This window comes from Myiozetetes cayanensis, unplaced genomic scaffold (assembly GCF_022539395.1).
Source record: "Myiozetetes cayanensis isolate MyiCay16 unplaced genomic scaffold, myiCay2020 scf12, whole genome shotgun sequence".
Lineage (NCBI taxonomy): Eukaryota > Metazoa > Chordata > Aves > Passeriformes > Tyrannidae > Myiozetetes > Myiozetetes cayanensis.
Genome location: NW_026086826.1, coordinates 5,233,893 through 5,255,855, shown reverse-complemented (window position 1 = coordinate 5,255,855; position 21,963 = coordinate 5,233,893).

Below are 21,963 nucleotides of genomic sequence, written 5' to 3'. Positions count from 1 at the left end.
CAGGTCTCTGTCACCTTTTGTCACCTCCCTCCCTAAGCAGCTGATGGGACTTTCTCCCCTTTCTCCCTCCCATTCAGCAGCCCCTTTCTCTCTTGGGCTCTCCCTTGGCCTTATTCCCACTGGGTTCAGGACCTGGCTGACAACTTTTTCTGCTGGATACCTGAGCTGAGAGTACACTTGTTCATCCCAGAGTATGTGTCAACAGCACCCCAGGCAACCCACATCCACCAGCAGCATCCCTCGTGGGAGCGAGAGAGGCAGAAGGATTCCTACTCTCTCTCAATCCCTTTCTGTATCTCCTCAACAGACACACAGGACCTGCTCAGGATTCCATGTCCAGGCACTTCCCAATGCATTCAGCCTGGGAGGGACAAGCCAAGCCATGAGCTTCCCTGAGCATCACCATTCTGCAGCTCAGGGACCAGCACTGCCATCCCTTCCTCCTACACCACTGCTTTTTCCACCCTCACTTGGATCATCTGCCAAACTGCTCTGCCTGACCAGCCAAAAGCACTGAAATATGGATTTCCATCCCAGGTCCAAGTCTGGCACAGTTCGAAGTGCCTAATGCAGGTTTACTCAGTAGAATAACACCAGCCTACAAACTGCCCTTAGGGCAGCTTTGGAAACCTTTGTGAAGAAAATGAGATATTAAATTCTTTGGTTTTCCACTTATTTAATTATTTGCAGTTCCTGTTCCTCCCTTTACCCACAGCCTCAATCCGCCCTGCAAGATCCATTCAAACTGAGCAACATTTTAATAACCAGACCAGCCAGGGATCTCTAAATCTCTCCTAGGAAAGGAGGCAGGGAGGATATAAACAAAAATATGCTTTGCCTAATTGTTTCTTACATCGTCACGAGCAATTGAAAACGGTTCCTAGGGCAATATCCATTACACTTTGTAACAAAGGACTCTAAATGAAGGAAGCCCAGGCGGAACAGCAGAGTCAGAGCTAGAGACAAGCCTGGCATATAAATCTGTGCCAATCTGCCCCCACCGCCACCCCAGAAGCTCCCACAAGACCTAGAAACTGGCACAGCAAGAAAGAAATTCCAGCACGTGCCACGCCAGATCTCTGTTCCTTGGGATACCCAGCAGCTGGAGGAACCCCCTCCCCTCGGGGAGCACGGCACAGCCACCTGCCTGCCCATTCAGCCCACCACACTTCAACATCCACATCCCACAGCTCCCTAATGGGCTTTTGCCAGGGCCCACACCCACCCACAGGGCTGCGGCTGGTTCTTGGGGCCAGAGCTGGGGTACGGGGCTGTGTTTTGGCAGGGTTACAACTGAAGAGGTGAATGCTAAGATGAGTTAAGCACCTCTTTAGCTATTGAAAAAAAAAAAATTATTCAGGCTGCATGGTGTGCCAGATTACTGCCTGGGTCTCTGAAATTATTTTGATTTGTTCCTAATGTATATATTAGTCCATCCTGCCACCACCATCTCTCCGTAGAGGGATAAATGAAACTCCACTTACTGTCCTGCCTACTTACTGTTCTGCCATGTTCTTTTATGTATATTTAGTATAGCATTAGCTGGACTTTAGGAAATCTAACAAGATAGGTACTTTAAAAAAATATTGAAACAGAGTAAAATTTGCAGCTACAAGCTCTTCTGCTGAACAGTTTTGTGGAGTAACAGGGAGCAGCAAGCACAGCAGTGTTAAGTGGGCAGACAGTGTATATCCAGCATATTTTCTAACCAAGATAATTTATTTTTCCGAGGAATTTCTGAGTTTTAGACTGATTATTCTTTCTTTTATTTTCCCCTCTTACTTCAAGTAGTCCAATTTCGTGTTTTAAAGACAGTTTCTCTGTGCTCTTGGCTGGTGGATTGGTTCCTGCATGCAGCAGTCTTTACATTTCAGAGGCTGCTTCTAGAGGCAGCTTCCCAATTCCAGACACAGGCAGGCCATTGCAAAGCAAAGTGATTTTCATGCTTTTCTGTGCTCTGTCCATCACGGGAACTCAGCATTTTTTTTTCTTGGAAGGACTCTGCTGTGACTAAAAATCTCCGCTGTGAGCTCTCATGATTTGAATCCCTGGCTCTGATCTCTTCAAACCTCAGCTCCTACGAGACAGGTTGTTCAGATTGCTTGGGGTCTATCTCTTTCCTGTGCCTCCACCTTCCCCTTCCCTTCCCTTCTCCTCCTTGTTTTACCCATGGTTGTCAAAAAGCCTTGCAAACATGACGTGCACAGAGAACAGAGCCTTAAAGTCAGATGACAAGGCAAAAGAGACCTGACTACACATTATTTTTATAATCTCAAGATTCGTTTTGTGACAACTTCATGTCATTATCAGCAGCTCTTTCACATGATGTTGGTATTACAAGCGGATACAGATGTTAAAGTATAAAACTGCTCTTTGTGCATGGAAAAAAATATCAAAACCTCCTAGATCTGCCTTAATATTTTCACTCCCAAACATTTAAAGTCCCATCAATGTCATGAGAGGGATTTCACAAGATCCTTTCATTCTTTAAATGTGGGCTTAGGAGAATAGGGAGATGATCCTGAACCTCCAAAATCAGGAGGAGCTTAGTTCTTGGGCTCCTCCAGCTGCCTGTCTACCATTCCCTGAGGGTACTGTGGGATAGAAACAGCACTAAGTCGCATTTTTTTACCTCCAACTTATTTTTGGAGAAGTGTTGGCACACCCTCTTGCAAAGGAAAACACCCAGAACAACTAGGCTCCACATGTAACTGAGTTTATGTGTATCATTATTTCTGTGCAAGGAATGAGGCAAAATTAACATAATGCAGCACCATACCCAAATGCTGAGACAGCCCAAGGAAATCAGCACCATGCTGACCCTTACAGCACTTACTTCCCTTCTCCTCTTCCCCCACTCCCTCCTCTGCCTGAAGGTCTCCCCCATCCAGCCCCTCCAGACACGTCCACAGGGATCTTTAAAACTCCATAAAAAACATAAGAAGCTGTTTTCGACTATTAAGAGAGACTGTTGATAACACAGTTCCAATAAAAAAAAGTCTATATATGTGCTTTCTACAGCTTCCCTCAGAAAATAATTCATTTCTCCCTGCATTATATTTCATGGTAACCTAGAGACTCAATATGTTCTGGATTACTGCATCCATTTCTGTTTCTGCTCTAATGGCCCACCAGAGTATGAACCTTCCAACCAGAGTCCCCTAAATCTGGTGACTGGGGAGCTAGTTGTACTTTCTTGTTTTCCACTTGATAACTAGCCCCTTCCAGCATTGCTTTTATGGCAGTAATCTTCCTAGGCTGGTTGCAGATTGCTTGTCCTGGCTTTTTTTCTTTCTTGCTTGCCTTTTTTTTTTTTTTTCTCTTGTCCTCCAGCCACTGGAGCCAATGGTCACTGTGGACTATCCATCACGTTGTTTTTTATGTCAAATTGGAGTTCCCCAGGTCTGTTTATTCCTTTTCTTTTTTTCTTTTTTTTCCTTCCCATCCAAATACCACTGCAGTTTGGCAATTGCTTGTTTCAGTGAACTGCCCCTTCCATTTAGGGAAGGCAGCTGAGATTGCCAATGCCTATCAATATGCTAGAGATATCCTGGGTTTAATTTTATGGCTTCGTATTACAAATGAGGAGGCAAACAGAGGAGGCTAAGCAAACACCTCTGTCCCCTTGCCACTTTGGAAAGTAAAAGACATTAGAAAAAGCGTGAAAGGTATGGAGGAAATAAATGAAGCCAAGTCCCAGGTGCCTGTTTGGTACAGCCTTGCTCAGCACCAGGAGCACAGCCCCATGCACGAGTCCTGACTATGCCATGGAATCCAGGACAGCCTCCATCCTGCCCCATTTGCATCTGAGATCCAGGCACATACACCATCATGTATGGTTCTTTTTCATCACTGCTCTGAGAGAGATAAGATGGAAAACTTTGGTGTTGTGGAGGGGAGTAAATCAGAGTTCAAGAAACCAGAGAAACCAGCCTCGGTGAAAAGTAAGGGCTCAAATATGAATCCATAATTACATTTAAAATTTATAGGTAAAATACTTTTTCCCCCAAGGATGGAATAAAAGGATATATAAACTTTTCAGAAAATTAACGGGAAAGCATATGTGGCTTAGCATTTTTTTCTCAAAGACATTTCTAAGAGAATGAGAACTATTTCTTCTACAGCTTCTTTTAGCCCACAGGTCTCACAACCCTTTGTCAATCACCACACACACATATTCACTCTATTTGCTCCACTTTTCCTATCCAGCAATAATTCAGATCTGCATCAGTTTTACTCAGTTTTAAGGTCACTCCTAGGGCTTGGCTTCTTCAGCCTCCTAGTGTTGGTGCTTTTCCTGCTCAGAACACTTGCTCTGGAAGTGTTTTCTCTGCCTTGCTGCCAGTCAAACGTGCCTTTGAGAGAGAGGCAGAGAATCAGCTGAACTCTTCAGAGCCTTGCTCATCTGTCTGCAGATTTGCCTTCAGGTCCTGCCGAGTTAAAGGTGTGAAAAAGGCCATTGTGCAGCTCTTCCCAAGGCCAATTCCTAAGGTTAGACTGATCTTAGCATCCATACCGTGTTTACAACTTCCATTTTCTAGAACAGGTTGAGTTCATTGGCATTAAAAACTCTCTATAGTGCATCAGTCTTAATCCAATTTTAAAAGGCAAGGCCAGCAACTGTGTTAAAGGGATTAACTCTTATTAAATATAGTGTATTTGAGTAAGCCCTAAGGGAAGGACTCCAGTTGCTCCTGTTTGCGTGGATGGAGGCAGTCATACCAAGTTACATCCTAGGGACCTGGCAGTAAGCTCAAGCTATAAATTACATCATATTACAGGAAAATAATTTGTAGAGTATGGAGGTAATTGGAAAGCAGTGTCCTCACCAGGTTTTATAAACATTAAGAAGCAAAATCTCCCTCTCCTGCAAATCCACATGGGAGGAAAAAGGCGTGTGAGAAGCTAACCTGCTATGGCAGAGAAGCTGCTATCCAGGTCTCACAGCAGACTGTGAGCAGATGTAGTAACATTTTATACTGTTGAAGGCAATGGAGAGAGGTGGACCTCTGTTCTCCAAACTTTGGGCGTATCCAGATAACAGCTGAAAAAAAGTGTTAGCCAAAGCAAACGGATTCCAATCCTGAAAGCGAAACACCAAGATTTTCCTCCTACCTCCCCATGAAGGGTTGAATTTAACACTGGGGAAAGTAAGGCAGGCAGTGGTTACATCATCCCACATACAACCCACCAGCAAGCAGAGCAGGGAGGCAGACCCAAAGCCAGCTGTCCCCAGGTGTGGGTTGCTCCTTTCAATCTGTTTTGCCATTCACTGCAAGGGCACAAACCTCCCTGACCACCTTGGCCCCACAAGCATCTGCCTGCACATGCCTGTAAGGGCACAGGCAGGGACCAGCCTGCACAGAGGCCACTTTCAATTCACAGCCTGGCAGTGAAGCAGCATTAGCAGCCTGGAAATCCTCGTCCCATTGCTCCTACAGACCAGACTGGCATTCTCTCAGTATGTCCAAGTCCAGGGATGGGAAACAAATGATGTTGATTTAAAGACAACGTAACATTGCCTAAGAAAAATTGACTTGGCAAGCTTGAATGTGTGAAAGCCCCTCTTACCCACCCCATGTGGTATAAGCAGTGCATGGGAACAATACTTAGTACCTCTAAAACAATGGTGAATTTCAGCCCCACTAGCAAATCCCTGCTTATTCATTCCTAACGGGAGCAAGATATACGGATTTGTAAATATTTTAACCTAGCTAACAACTGCTGCCAGGGGGTTTCCAAAATCAAGGCCTTGGAGAATGACCTTAATTCTGATTTAAAAAAAAAAGATCACAGATTAAAGAGGAACTTGTCATCAGCTATTCCCTGTAATTAGTTTAATATGATCAGCTTTCCATGATAATGAAAGGCAGCATCAGAGCTGTCCAAAGAGAAACTTCCAGTGGATAATAAATACTGACAGATTTCAACCAGATGGCTTTGCCAGACTGCAACTTTGCAAGTGATTTTGAAGCTCAAACATTAGTGCTTATTACTCAGAGATCTGCAAATGGTTCCAGCTGGGGCTTAAGGGCAACTAAAACATACGGATAAAGACTTTGATTAAGGGGTAAAAGATCATTTTTGAAAATTACTTTCAGTGAGCACCCAAAGGCTTGCAAGTACAACACGCTCCTCTTTGGATTGGGGCTTTACCTCTGGGGATGGGCTCTTAACTGAGCACCCCAGAGCACTGCCAGACTCAGCAAGGGTGAGACAGAGCCCAGCAGGCACAGGGCTGGGCATCAGGAAGCACCAAGATGTCATTTCCAAGCATCTTTCCCAGACTGCTTGGGGTTGCCTTCAACCCTGAGGAGGACACAAAGAAGGGGTGGGCAGAGATCTCTGAGATCCTCTTAAGGCAGAGACACAGACAGGGAACACAATCTCCACAACCATGCCCTTTGCCTTTGCCCCACACAGGCTGGACATCCATGAATACAATCCCTTATTACCTTGGGGTTGCTCCAAGGACAGGGTCATCATCAGAAACAGCCTGCAGGTTTGGTGTCAGCAGCAGAAAAAAAGGAATATAGGTCCCTGACTCTAAAATTAAAGGTATGAGATCAGTCTCATTTGCCAGACACAGACAGTGAGGGCCTCGTGAGGCTGGTCCAGGCTGTAGGGCAGGAGATAAGTCCTCCTGGACCAGTGGGGAGCTGGAGACCCTGGAAGACCCACACTTAGGAGGAGAGCAGTTCCCTCTCCCCAAGCTCATCCCTCATTTCATACAAACCTCCAAAGTTCAAGCCCGTAGGGTGTCACAGCCCACTCAGACAGTCACTGGTGACACCAGTTGCTGGCCAGGGGAAGTCCAGCCACTTTCCTTCCGTGGGAGCGTTTGGAAACAGAGGTTGCTGGCGACCAGAGGGAGATCAGCAGCCATGGGACACCTGCAACCCAAAGGCAACCCACCCTGTGTCCTACCAACACACCTCCAGGCCAGATGAAGCAGATACCCTGGCGAGAGGAGCACCAAGCCTGCCCCTCCATCCCTGACCACCCTGAGGGGACAGCCCCGAGCCCCTGGGGCACATGTGCCACCAGTGCCCGATGTGCCAGTGTGGTGAGAAGGGTGCTGGGAGCAGGAGGGACACCACAACAAACTAGTTTTCCCTGCCTGAGTTCAAAGATACATTTCAGCTGTCTACTTACTGCTCCAGTCGGGTGAAAGCTCCCGGTGTCTGAAGGGGCTTTCTTGCTTCTCTCGGCATTATGGCCAAAATATCATTAAGACTTCTGTAGCTGGAACTGAGCTGTCAGTAAGAGAGAGAACTTGACTGAAGGCATTTTTGCAACCAAGGGATTTTAGTTTTTCTCCCTTCTTTTGCCTTATCCAAGAGAAAGAAATATAACAAAAAACCTGGACAGGGATCTTTCAGCTGAATTTATTTCTTCCAGCATTTGCTGCAATGGGGACATGTTTGGGTTTGCTGCTTGCTTGCTGTTTGCAGGGGGTTTATGAGCTATTCACATCCAATGTTAAGAAAAGCAATAGAAAGTAAAAAAAGGCTGAAGGAGAGAGCTGGATGCTCTGGGTTTCAGATTCAAAACCTGGAGCTGAAACTCTGCTCCCAGTCACTTTTTTAGGGTGAAAAATAGAAGTAGTAGTTATACAGTGACCACAGATTTCAGCCAGGTTCATCTAGACAACAAAGGAGTGGATTTTACAATCTTACAAAATATCTCATCATGCTCAGTAATGGCATTAAGCCTCAAAATGTTCCCACCAGGTTATTCAGTGCCTTTGTGCACAGCTTGGACTTTAAAGTCAAGAGATAAGAAAGAAAAACAAAGCATAACGTCACACATTTCCTTTCTGGTTTTCACACTTTTGAAATGATACATAGATCTCTTCCTACAGCTTAATTTAAAGTCAAAGGGGATAGTCTAGCACTATCACAACTCCCGTACCTGGAGACTTAAGGGTGGAGAACAAATGAGATTGCTTGCCAGGCTGTAGGCTTTTGCAACTTACTTTGCAGTGAACAGATTGATTACCAGCATTGAGCTCGAACTGGGTATTCCCACATCTCACCACTTCCCCCTCAAACAGAGGAAAAATAAAGATCTAAATCTAGGGAAAAAATATCACCCTCTCCCACTCACTAGCCAACTTTTACGAACAAAGGAGATGCCCTCAGTCCACCAGATGCTTTTTGGGATAAGCTTTACCCAGAGAACCGTCTTTTTTTTTTTTCTTCCTTTTTTTTTTTTTAATACAGATCAAACCCCTAAGACAGAGCCCCAGTGCAAATTCCCTGATGCTTGTTTGACTTCATTAGCACAAAAGCAAATGAAGGCGTTTTCCCCATTGTCCCGCTCCAGTGGAAGAGCTCTGAAAAGGCAAAGTACCAGTGACCTGTGGAAACTCTCCCAGGCTGCTCCATCAGAGGGGCAGAAAACATCCCATTTTACCTCCACAACTCTCAGTCGAGCTCTTTTGAGCCTGCTTTACCTGCCAACTTCCTGCAGCTGTTTAGGGAAAGGCGAAGCCTCCAGCCTCAGGGCTGCATCCCCAGGGCTGTAAAAATCACAGCTTTTCCAAAGGCCAGCAGAACAAGAAGCACATTGGGAAAAAAAAAAAAAAGTCCATTTATTGCCTTTCAAAAGCTTTATTCCACGTGACATTTGATCTCCTGGACCTGACTATGGGCTGCAAAATCCAACCCACTGAGTCATTCCTGTCCTACAGAGTGGGACTGGGACAGGGGTGGGGGTGTATCTTTACTCTGGGGGTGCTCTGGGGTTCAAAGTGTTAAAGTTTCCTACTGATCATACTTCTGGTGCACTGGGGTTTTCCCTGTGCCATGCCTGGTGCTGAATACACAGCAGATCAGCAGGTGACACAAGGTGCAATGAAATCAGCCTGTTGCTGAGCCAGTACCATGTCGGCCAAACCAAACTCTTCTCCCAAAAGGTCCCAGCCCTGTGCCACAACACTTCTGCAGGGTCATGATTACCTGGTGGAAAACCACTGCTGCTTGGGTCTGCAGGGGGAAAAACGAGTCCATCAAAGGCTCTTTGCATGAGCCAGGATGAGGGCTCCACTCAGCACCCACCACCTCTCCTGCCTCCCCTCCCCCTCCGCAGCGGCAGGGCTGCTCTGAAGAGCGCGGTGAAAAGCTCCCACCTTGCTCTGGGAGCAAGAAAAGAAAACGGCTTAGCTGCGGAGGGAAAGACAGCTACTATTTGCTATTCAAATCAGGAGTCACTTCTGGGCACAGGTCAATGAGAAAGGGAAACTTTCAGGCTGAAAGGATACGGACCTCGGAGATTTTTGTCCAGAAATGGTGTTTGCCGGTTTCGCGCGCCGTCCGCGGGCAAACACACCCCGCAACGCCGGGCAGACTTCAAAAGGGCCCTTTCAGTGTGGCTGAGCAGGGGGAAGCTGGGGGTCCTGGGGGAGCTTAGCCAAAGATTATACACGTCTCTCTGGCCGAAGACAAAGCTCCCGCGCCCAGGCAGCCGAGGGCCGCAGGGAAACACGCTCCTTCCCACAGATGAGCGGTGAGCCAAGTGCAGCCGGTGGGGTGCGGTGCCAGCACAGGGCACCACGAGGCAGAACATCTGGGAGATCATCAGTGGCTTTCCTCAAAGGTGAAACGGGATCCACAGCCATCGGTGCAGGCTGGGATGAGCAGCAGCAGGAAGGGTTTTGGGGTTCCCTCATGAGCTGGATCCATGGAGACTGGTTCCCGGTGACTCAGGCAGAACCATTCCCCATCTAACCGCAATCAGCCAACACGTGGCAAAAAGATGTCGTGCTCGACAACCTTTCACAATGGGAGAACATCCCAAGAGTCTGCACAGACTTTTTCAGCACGCTGAGCATCAAACCTGCTTCATTTCAGCAAGTTTCCACACGGGGGGGAGTTTCCTCACTTTATTTAATTTCTACGTTTATGCTATGTCAAGATATTCCCACAACTTCTGTTTCATTTAATATCACATTCGTGCTGTATTCAGTATTTACTCACATCCTTTGACGTCAGAACGCCAAAATTATCCACTGACAACTTTCACTTTCCAGTGATACTTGCACCAAAGTACATTTTAAAGTGCTGGAATTCCCCTGAGGACAGAAATGCTATTTTGGGTTTTTTGCTGCTCCCCAGCCAGCTTTAAGGACAGATCTGTGACGAGGAAAGGTCCTTTCTCCACTCTGGGGCAAGGTCACAGCACGAGAGTGGGTGGGTGGGCAACCCCATCCCTCCCTCCCTGCCCAGGTGTGCTGGGGGAACAGAGGTTTGCTAAGGTCCCCCTCGTCTCATCAGCAAGATGTTCAGGATGTATCAGACATGATGGAAAAATGTGGGCGCAGATCTTTCCTGCTCCTCAGAAGCAAAGCACGAGTAAAGATGAAACCATGATGCTGTAAACAACCCCACTCATCATCCTCCTCATCCTCCAGGCAGATTGCTGAATGCCAAGTGCCAAGATCAAAACCAGGGGAGGAAACCAATGGGTTTAACTGGTTTCCTGCAACACCCAGGGAACCCAAGGGGAGCAAGATAGACACCTGCTCACTCAAAGAGACTCAAACCAGCGGGGTCCCCGGGGAACCACAGTGGTTCCCCTTGATTCCTCCAAGCCCAGCATTTTCCCACATCTGAAGCCAAGCAGCGCTAAGCCTCACACACACACACTAAGCCCCCGAGTCAAACTGAAACACTTCTCCTACCTCCCGCAAGGGAGGAAATTTTAAAAGGGAGGAAAAAGTCAGCGTTTAGTTGAGGTTTGGAGTGAAAGCTTGGCCTGACTGTTTAAGAGCTCGATTACTCCTCACTGCCGTACTTACACACACCCATCCTGAAATTAATAAAGAACCATCTTTAACGCAGTCAAAGTGGCTTCAGATGTGAGCCATCGGTCCATTATCTGCATTGTGTTTGTTTTTCCATATTGACCGTGTGTGTAATATAATCCTTGTTTATGATAATTGATTTTCCTTGGACTGCCTTCCTGGGAATAATATGCACACTTTTTAACTCTCTTTTTAAAGATCAAATGGCATTTAGGCCTGGTGATTTGAATCTGAGTTGGTCAGAGCATTTAATACAATAAGAGTGAGCTTAAAGGAAAGCAGTTAAACCCTGGATATTTTTCTTATTGCATAGCCTGAAAACCCTTGAATTGAGAGGAAAGTTTGCATCTATTTTCTTGTCGTCTATTTTAAAAGCTGTCAGAGTTGGTTAGTCTCTCTTAAAATTAGTCCTTTGGATCATCTTCTTACTAAAAACAAAATCTGAGCTTTTTTTTTTTTTAAAGCGATAGCGGATTAGGGCAAGAAGCTTTGTTTAGCTAAAGCGAGGGATTAGAGGAGATTTGCCCCCATAAAGTTGTGGTTTGATGGTGCTTTTATCCCTGGATGTTGCTAAAGCTGTGTTGCTTCAGGATTAGGAGCATACAAAGAGTCTCCTTGTGCTGTTTCACAGCCAAGAGAAAGACGGGGGGGAGAGGGAGAGACAGGGGAGCACATGCAGCAGAATTGGGAATTCCTTGGTCACACAAATCTAAAGTTTAAACCCCCTGACACAAACTTTGCTGGACACGTTGTGAATGCGAGATGGCCAGAGCTCTAGTGGGAACGGTGGATGGTGGAGCAGAGAGGGTGAGACCGCCTGAACCGCCACCTCCCAGGCTCCTGCCAGTGACTTCCCCCCAGAATGAGCAAGATTCAGCTGGGGTTGGCAAGAGAAAGGTGAGGGGAAGGAAAGCCCTGCTCACCAGGGCTTGAGCAGCATTTCTGCTGGGTGAAACTTGGGCCATTATCAGCAAACCCTGACGAAAAGAAGCCACAGCACTTCTACAGACATGCTGGTGCCCAGCACTGTGTGAGACGAGGGCATCTCATTTATTCAAACACCAGCCAGCTGTGTAAGGGAATGGTGTTCCTCAGCCTTCCTACCTTTGGGATATGCTTAAATTTTAGCATATGCTGCTGAGATGTCCCTCAGCCAAACCCAGGTCCTCTGCCATGACTCTGACAGAAAGCAGAATAAAGTGGAGAAGCCTCATATACTGATAGCCTTGCAAAAAAGCTTAAAGTAAAATAGAAAGAAATTAGGACCAGGCACCAAGTGGTGGTGGCACTTCATTTTTCCTGCCCACAAGACTTCCAAGTTTTAGGACACAGACTGGCATCTTTTTGGCAGGAGCCAGAGAACCTCCTAAAACTTCAGGTTTTACATGTTTGGGAGATTTACTCCTACCCAAATCAGAATACAAAGGGGCTTTGCACCTGCCAACCCCTCCTGCCTGACAAGATCATTTCAAAAGCAGGGAGGAGGAGCAAGAAAAAAATAAACCCCAACTCAAATCCAGCAAAACTCCTGACAGAAGACTTATTTCCATCCTGCAGCAATTTATATATGTCCCCTGCTTTTTCTTTATCTGCAGGGGGACACAAGGTCATGCCTTGGTACCCACAGCACTCTAATGGATAGAGTCAACATTTGAGAAAAAAACAAACAAACAAACAAACAAAAGTGTAGAACAGTATAAAAGTGCAAAAAAAAACCCACCCCAAGCCAGAGGATAAGCACCATGGGCCCTCAAATAGCCAGGCTCTATCTGACTGATCCCCAGTGCCAAGGTCTGTCACCCTCCAGTCTGTTCCAGCCACGCTCAGCCCTGACACAGCCATGTGTTCATCTTCCCAGTGCTCCGATGCTCCCCTCACCATTCCATCTCTCAGGCTTGAAATCAGAAATAACGACAGCAGCTCACATGGGATTCCTAACTCCCATCCCAAGGGAAATCCAACTGTTTCGACGCTTTTCCAGTCCAAAGTAGAGTTAAAGAAATGGGGAATTTTCATGTTTCCTTCAGAATGCCCATTGCAGGGGACAGAACCATGCTTGGAGAAGTCAAAGCATTTATTTTTTCAGGGGGGAAAAAAGTAACATTTTAGTCCTCTGAAAATCTGTTCTGTTTTGCTTTTCCCTTCACTTTGCCACAAGAAAATTAAACATGAATTTCTGGGTACCTCTGAGGCATTTAGGGCTTTGCAGCCTAGTTTACCTCTACTCCTGTAGTAGGTCCTGCTTTCTAACCAGGCTGGATTTCCAGTGCTGGAGCACAGGTCAGGCAGGTTCCCTTGATGCACTACAAAAATTCAAATAGTAAGCACAATGCCTCTGTGAGTTGTATCCCCCACAAACACTAGAGAAACACAGCTCTCTGACAGCAGTGCTCCACTGGGAAATACCACTTAATTTTCCTTTTCTCGACTTGTAAATACATGCTTTTCAACCATGAAAAAAATCCCAAATTCCAAAAAACCCAAAATCCCAAATTCAGAGTGGGCTAAAGCAAAAACTGGACCTGGCTCTCTTTCTGATTTTTTTCCAGAGGTGCTATTTTAGTCCATCTTTACCTCCTGAAAGGCTAGGATATTCGGGGGGGCAGACATAAAAATCATCCATCAGTTCTCATAGGAATCTCTCCTGATCTGTTTTCGCCTCCTTCAGATGTGCAAGCTGGCAAGATGCCCAAGGCTTTTCCTTCCTTGTGTTGGGCTGAAAGAAAGGTGCAAAGTCTCAGCAGCAGCTCACAAACTGGAAGGCACAGACTATGTATGCTCTACAGAAGTTCCTTAAAGCTGGAGTCCTGCTCCTGCTGCTGAAAGGGAGCATGAGATGGGAACGGGACCCTGGGTGGGCTGCCTGGCACCAAAGTGGCCACACTACAGGGTTTCACTGGACCAGTAGTTTTTGTAGAGTAGCTAGAGGTGGTGAGATGGGTGGGAAAGTGCATTCCAGAGTGGGTAAAAGGTGCTTGGAGGAAGGTTTTCCCTCCTCATGCTTGCTTCTGCCTGGCCGCTCCTCCCCACCACTGCCCTTCTGCTTGGCTCACAGGAGCTGACCAGGAGGGTGAACAAAACCCCAGGCTGATGGGGAGCACAGATTTTCAACTGTTTCTTGCACATCTAAAGTCTGAGTTTTTATCCAAGCAGCCCTCACCTCCATGGGTAGAGCAATGTCACTTGTTCACTCCCTCCGAGTCCATTCTCCCAAGCATCGGAACACACCGGCATATCAGCCCCCTGAGATTATTTCACTATTGATTGAGTGCTCTGTCAGCAGCAGCTACTGAAAGAGGAGCCACAAACCTGAAGGATAACAAAGCCTTTGTGGCAGGGGAGAGGAGGGAAAAGCCTTTCTCTCCTCTGCACCAGCCTGGTAGCATTTTCCTTTCCTTGCGGGGCACTTGCCAGCAGCACAGCACTGCGACTCAGGGACAGACCTCCTTAAACAACAAGCATTTTCTCTCCAGCATCTTTGCATCATATGACCTTCAAAACAAATCATAAGGTAAAATAAACACATAAAAGCAGCCGGGGTATTTGGCCTGACTGAACTCCATCAGGGCTGTGGAGCTGGAGGAATGCATTATCAGTTCTGAGCAATTTTTGATTTTTCCCCAGTGTGGGACTGCAGAAGTGGCCTTATTGAAAGGCCAGAATCTGCTTCTATTTCAACCAGTGACAGGTACATTTATATTAAGTTGATTCCCCCTTGAAATTACCCAAGTTTAAAGAATTATCTGTCTGCAAGTGGGGGGGGGGGGGGCAAGAAAAAAAAAAGAAAAGAAAGAAAACCATGCACCAGCAATGGCTGTTCAGGATGATGTTCTGGGTTTGGAAATTACCTATTTAAGTCAATAAATGTGTTAGGAGGGAGAGAAAGAAAGGAAGGTAGAGTTTGGGGTTCTTAATCATAGCTTCGCAGGCTTTAGCTGCTCTCCCACTGTTGAAAAATGTTTCAAAAAGCAAAATAAATGATCTTCTGGTTACTAAAGTATTGATTTTGCCTACATCCAGTAATAAAGAGCAAGTCACCTGTAGGTAAAACTCTTGTAAAATATATTTGATACTATAATAGTCTGGAGATAGAGTTACATGCAGCTGAGAGAGGCAGAGGGATGACAAATCATTTTTAATAACGTGTTTACCTAACATATTTCATGTCGTGCGTTACCCAAAAAATAAGCAGGGCTCATTTTCCTTTCCCCTCCCCTGTCACCCCCCTCAGAGAAACCCACTGCAGTGGTGGGGTGGCACGAGGGATGATGGCACCATGGTGGGTCACCTTGGCTGTGGTGTCTGCAGCCAACACATCCCCACAGAGGGGACCAGTGCAGGGAAACTGGGGTGAAACACCTCCCCTGGCTGCTCAAACAACACAAGGCAGAGGCTGGAGCCACTGTTGCACAAGTGCCAGTGGAGGTGACCACCAGGCCATGCTCCTGATCTGGGAGGAAAAGTCCAATATTCCCCGGTCCTCTGATGTCCTTGAAATTTGCCCTGCAGAAAACACAGCGAGCCCGGCTGTGTGCCTGGGAGGTGGATTTTATCCCCCAGGAAACGTATCTGTCATTTTGCTCAGAGGTTGGTACAAAATAAATGCAGTCACGCGTTTGAGCATCCGTTACCGAAGGCCCGAACTTAGCGCTAAATGATGTAAATCCAGATAAATATCATCGCTTTGGAATAAATTACCTTGGGTTTACACCAGTGAAACAGCACTGAAGTGCATCCAGCCTCACTGCCAGGACAGGCAGAGCCTGCACTGGTGTACAAGAGACCGATATGTGGATTTCTTTCTGAAAAGACGGTGAGGGAGATCTAGCTCTGGGCCTATCTGCTAGATGAGGGACACCTCTTTAGTCCCAGTGGCAAAGCCCTCGTTTGGTTTCAGTGATGGGAGGTTGGGATAACCCAGCTCTCAATATAAATTGGGCCACACTTAGGTGCACCCAAGCTGCAAGAGCACCGTCTCTCATGAGGACAAGCAGAACCAGTGCTCTGGAGGATAAATTGCAGCAGACAGTGATGTTGGATTCTGAGCACCCCACAGTGCAGAGTTAGACCTCAGCTAATGAAGTGGAGGGCTATTGCAACAGTGGCTTAAGGGTTCTGAAAAATCAAGAGTCAGAAACGCCCTCATTTGCCTCGAACTCCTTACATGACCTGTGCCCGTACAGGGGGGCACATCATGTCATTCCCAGAAAAAGCAAGTCCTCTTATGGATTTACCTTGTGCTCTTAAAGACAAATAAAAAATCCCCCTGGCTGATGACACCTGTCCAAATCATGGGGTGCTGCAAATGGAAGCCAAGCTGAGACTGAACTTCCTTTGCTGCTCGTGTGGGAAGGGTCTCAAGCTAGAAAATGCAGAGCCTCTCCATGCAAAACCCATAGGCAGGACCTGAATTTAAACAACTTTCTGGAGTTTCTGTTCTGCTTGGATAACATTTTCAGCACTCCAGAAACTGAAGGACTGACTCCACATCCTTATCACAGCCTTCCTCCACATTCACATTTCTTTTCACGAGTCCCATCAGGGTTTAAATAACAAACCAGAGCGAAGTGGCCACGTGGAGAGCTCTTCACCTCTCAAACAAGCAAGAAAAGGCTTTTCTGGCAAGGAAATGCCTGTCAGAGGAGAGGCAGCATCCCACCGTGCGTCCGAGGAGTGTGGAGAATATTAAAATTGCAGGCAGACCCAAGCCATAAAGGATGTCTGTGAAGCTGTGTGGGTGGATATGCCCATGCCAGGTTTCAGTATGACCATTGTAAAGCCCCTAAATTAATCCATGAGTGAGACAGACACCACAAAAAAAAAGCAACAACAACAAAACAAAAAACCAAAACTAAAAAAACTAAACCACAAACTCACCATGTTACCCACCCTTCACAAAGTGTCTGGGCAGATCAGGCTCCCCCAGTTCCTCCTCTGGCAGCAGCAGGTGGGCTGAACCTTCAGCCTGTGCTCAAGCCCTCCTGAAGCATGGGCCTGAACATGTGGCATGTTTTCAGATGTTCCTTCGCCTTTTTTTTCTGGAAAATACAGAAAAATGTAAGGGGAAAAAAAATAGCAAAATACAAAGGTAAAGGTTCTGGAATGACTTCAAATTGTCAGTGCTCCGGCCTTAAAGGGGAGGAAAAACATTTTTCTCAGAAGATCTCAAAACCAAGGGGCTACCAGGTCTCTTTTTTGGCCATGTGGTGGTTGATGGACCAACCTCCTGTTCGTGCTCTGTCCCCTACATGGCCTGAGTGATGTCATCTGCCTCCAGAGCTCCATCCTCAGAGAACAAGAGATGTTTCATACCCAAACTACAACTGCAGCACAACGCAGCAGCAGAGCCAGCTCAGAACCACCCACATTTCTTCCCTGGCTGGCTATTTTTTTCCCCCCCAGGTTATTTAGTTACTTCAAATTCCTGAACAAAATCCAAATCTTCGGTAAGGAGGACATTTTTTAAACCACCTCCACTCATTTAGATGACCTTTTTTTTAAGCAGATAATGACATTTCATTGGCTATAGACCAATGGATAAAAATTGCATGAGGATAAGGAGCTTTTTGGGCACTGGGTGGCCCCAGACCAGAATAAAGCCACAGGTAAAGGGCTATAAATCCAGCCTAGGTGTTGACACGCAGGCAATTTGGGGTGCACCAAGTCAGAAAATAAAATTAATAACATTTTAAATCAAACAGGAACACTGCTGATACATTAGTGAGAAATTTCACTTTTTCTGGTTCTTTATCGCCAGCCTGCGAAAAGACAGGAAGAAAAACACCTGTGCCTTTGGTGACAGAGCAGTCCAGAAGCAGGGTGTCCCTATGGGAAGATGGGCCTTGAAGTCCATTGCTCCCAGGAGGGAAGGGATATGGCTGAGAGAGGCCTCTCTCCCCGACTCTGCCTCTGCTGGGCACATCGCTCCTCTATTTATTTGCCTTTTCTCATCACCTTTCCTGCTTATCTCTTTTGCCCTGGATGCCCTCCTTCATCTGCAACTCCTGGGCTGGAAAGGGCCCCCTGTTTGGAAGGAGCCTCTGAACACAGCTGGGATTCACTGAATAAATAAATAAGTAGATCTGCCTGTCATAACTATACTTTAAATTCCCTGCACGGGAGAGACTTTCCCTTTACATTCTCTCAGCTAACACTTTTACCAGGAACCACAGGCTGAAAAAATTGATCTTTTTGGCTGCTTTCACCTAATGCTCTTGGTAGATTTGATTCCTTACAGGTATTTTTTTAAAAAATAGGCTAAACTAAGGAATGGCTTATTACAGTTACAAACTGCAGTTAATAGTGGAAAAAAAAAACCAAACCTTGGCTGCTTTTGAGAGAAGGTTGAGGCCAGTGAGGAAATATGAAACATTTTTTACTCAAATACATTAAACTAGTTATTATCACAATTAAGGAAGAGCAGAAGTGGGAGGAGGAGCTGAGCTTGCTCCATGTTTTGTGATATTCAGCTCACATTTTCCTCAAGGAGCAAAAGTATAAACCCACACACCTCTGCAATTAGGGTATAAACTTTAGGTCTAGATGGAAGACCTAACTCTTGTCAGAGAAATGAAAGGCTGGATGAAGAATTGTAGGAAGGATAAGAAAGCAAGCAGGAGAGAGAAGGTGTTGGGTTCCCTTTAAAGCAGGTACCTAAATCTGAGGAGATTTTTTTTTTTAAACCCTCTTTAAGATGAAGGCTCTGCTAATAACATGTCCAGAAGATGGCTCCTGGCAAATTGCTTTGTTATTCTTGTCAAAAAAAAAAAGTCCCTTGGAAGCAGTCAATTTTAAACCATATATCAAAATGATTAATTGCCCTTAAATGAGCAGATGTTGAAGTACCCTTGAATGGGGCTAACGCTTTTTGGATTGCAAACATAATGTATTCATGGACTTGGAAAAATATCATTAGGGCTATTAATTAGCTATAAGCACCAAAAGCTTTGGTGACTCCAAGGTGTTCACTTTTTTTTTCCCTTCTTCTTCTTTTTAAGACTTAAGGGGGAACAACTGGTTTTGCTGGAATAGGGTTAGCAGGTATTTTTTTGAACGCTGTGCAGAAAACCTTGTCAAGTAGCTTAAACTGGAAAACCTGTAAGAAATACTGGCTGACCTCTAAACATGGGTAGGAAGTAGCCCCAACAACCAGGACTTGAGGAGAGAGCACAAGTATAGTGGGGCAAAGAAAGGGAAAGGAGGGAATAAAAGAAAGAAACCTGACATTGCAGGAGGCTGCTCAGAATATAATTCTGCCCTCAGACAAGAGAAAATGTGCTAAACTGCAAACATTGCATGAAGGCTTGAGTCGATTTGGGGGGAGAAGTTGCTTTGTGTCCTCTTAATTTGGAGAGAAAGAAACTTTTATTGCATAGTTGACCCCAGAGGAAAAAAAATATAAATTCCTCTTCCCACTAATCTCACTTTACTCCAAACCTCCAAGAGCAAAAGGAGAAATGTAGCAAGCTGTGGCTTGAGACTTTTTAGTAACAGAAAATCCTTAACTGTGAGCCAACTGTGAGCCTGTTTTGGTCTCTTTTCAAATAGTGCATCAAATATATTTTCAATGAATTCATGAAAAAAAAGAAGGCAGGGAAGAGGAAAAAAAAAACTTTTTAAATCTGTTTAAGTTTATAAACAAGATTAAAGAAACAATGTCAAGGGTCTTATGGAAATGGTGATAGTGCCCCTTTAAATAAGAGCAAGTGGAGATTTTCTATATCACTGTGCAGTTTAAATCTTTCTTGATGGACCGGACACTAGTCCTCCTTAAATCCTTCAGAAAGCTGCTTTAAGGAAAAAGGCTGCGAGGAATTTCTTCTCGCTTTAATTGCTTAAGAAACGGTTCCCACAATGAGCTGTGGCCTAGATTTGCCTCTCATTTAAGTTCTGATTTTTAAAAGTTCACAAGTTAATCCCCTTTCGGTCTCACACGAATGCGGTTGGTGTCGGGGACAAAGTACTGGACAATGTCTGGAACATTTCAAACCCCCAAAAGATGCCCCATACCAAAAAAAAAAAAAAAAAAAAAAAAGGGAGTGAGAGAAAAGAAAAAAAGAAAAAAAAAAAAACCAACCCAAAACAAAACCAAGCAAAGTGGCCTTGATTTAGTTAAGTAGCCATTTTAAGACCTTGTTGCCATTATAATTTGAGGCAAGTAGAAATCCTCTTGCACTGTATCTGCCGTGGATACCGGGGTAAGGAGGTTTGCCAGTGTTCTAAGTTTTCTTCCTTGTTCATCTTCCAGTGATGGAGGATTATTTCTCTTTATTCAACCTAAAATTAAACGTTATTTCTCTAGCACAATTTACTGTCCTGCCAAGAGGTGTGATAAAATTTACAAAAGAAAAAAAAAACCAAACCCCTTACAAAGAGGGAGAGAAGTAGGGAGTTAATGCATTAGCTGTTTAAAACATAACCAGCTTGACTTTGATTTTAGTTGTCCTGGAGGAAACAATCACGATTTCTCTGCAACTGCAAACGCATAATTTTGTGTGGATGGGCATGGCAACGGAGGGCTGTGTGTTAAATACCCGAGATAGGGAAACTACATACATTTCTAAATAAAATGAGAAACTCACAATTTTCTCCCAATATTATACTCTGATCATCCCATTGTTTGTTTTGTTGTTTGGTTAGGTTTTGGGTTGTTTGTTGGTTTTTTTTTTTCCCCTACAAAAAGCAGCTTTTCAAATTAAAAGTAGCAGTTGTCCTTCCCGTCACGCAGGTGAGGGTGCTTAGAGCCTACATGGAAACCTGAAATTCCCGGTTCATTTAGGATAGACATAAAAATTGGTTTTTGAAGGGGATTTTTTGGTACAAGTATAGACTCGGACAGTCAGCCAAAAATATTACCGGTAATATCACAGAAACTTAAAATGTCCTTCCTACATGGTGAACTAATAAATTCCTCCCACCCCGCCTTGTGGTGCAGGATCAAGTCTGGGTGGCAGATTTATTTATTTTCACATTTCTTTTTGTTCTGCGATGCAACACGTACACACACAAAAAAAATTGCCCGATTTCTGCCCCCTCCTCCCCAGCTCTTTAACTGTTATTATTTATTATTATTATTAGTATTGTTATTATTATTATTATTATTGGCAGGGGTGAAAATAACCATTTCTCGCCCAGCCAAGCCGAGGGTTTGTGTCGGAGCCGGTGCCGGACAAGAGTTTGCTGAGCCCCGGCGTGGACGGGGCGGCTCGTGATGGGAGCGGGGGATTCGTAGGGGGACCCCCCGATGCCAACCACCCCTTGCCGGGGCTTCCTCTCCTCCTGTGTATTCCTCATCCTTCCCTCGATTCCCCGCGTTTTGAAGAATAAACCCCGTAATCTCGGCACGACCGGTACCGATTCCCTGATGCTTTGCCCCCCATCAATACTTCGGGGCGGGGTGGTGGTGGGGAGATGCAATAAATCAGTTCTGCGGACAAACTGGGGTCACTTTTTCGAGCTGCGCTAAATGCGTTAGTTGCTCGTTTCAGCGAAGAAGAGCTGAATTAAAAGCAATTATTTATTTATAAGGGCTGGTTAAACAGCAGAAACCCCGTCGCTGGAGAGCTCGGGAAGATATTCTGAAGACATTGGGAAACTTATTATTTCTTCGAGGGGAAGGGGGGGGGAATTAAAACTAAAAATTTTTCGTCAAAGTCATCACAAAATCTCCCGTGCTTAATAGCTCAGCGAGCAGGGAGTCGAGACAATGGTGACATCGCGGTCGGAGGGGTTGGGAATTCGTGCCTGGGCTGCAAGAGACAATTTAGAAACAACTGAAGAGACGCGCTGCCCCCACCTCCGACAGGCACAGGCCCCCCCGGCACAGTGGGAACCCCTTCTCCGCCTCACGGAGCGGAGGAGCCCTGCAAAGTCTGCCGGGTTTTGAGGAGATTTTTGTCCCCTGGGATTGCGGTTTGTGCCCCAGACCCTGCGAGCTACAGGTCCGCGGGGCTGCTCCCAACCAGGCTTTGAGGGGCAAGGAGGGGCTTCTAAGGGAGTCGCTCAGTTTTGGGAAGCATCGCCTGGCGGCTCCCCTCCGTCCCTCGTCTCAACTCGTTGTGATTAGTAGGGCAGGTGCCGGTGGCAAACTCGGGGGCGGGGGGTGGTGGCGTCCTTTGCAGAGTCACCTCAAAAATAAAAAAAAACAAGGAGGGCGA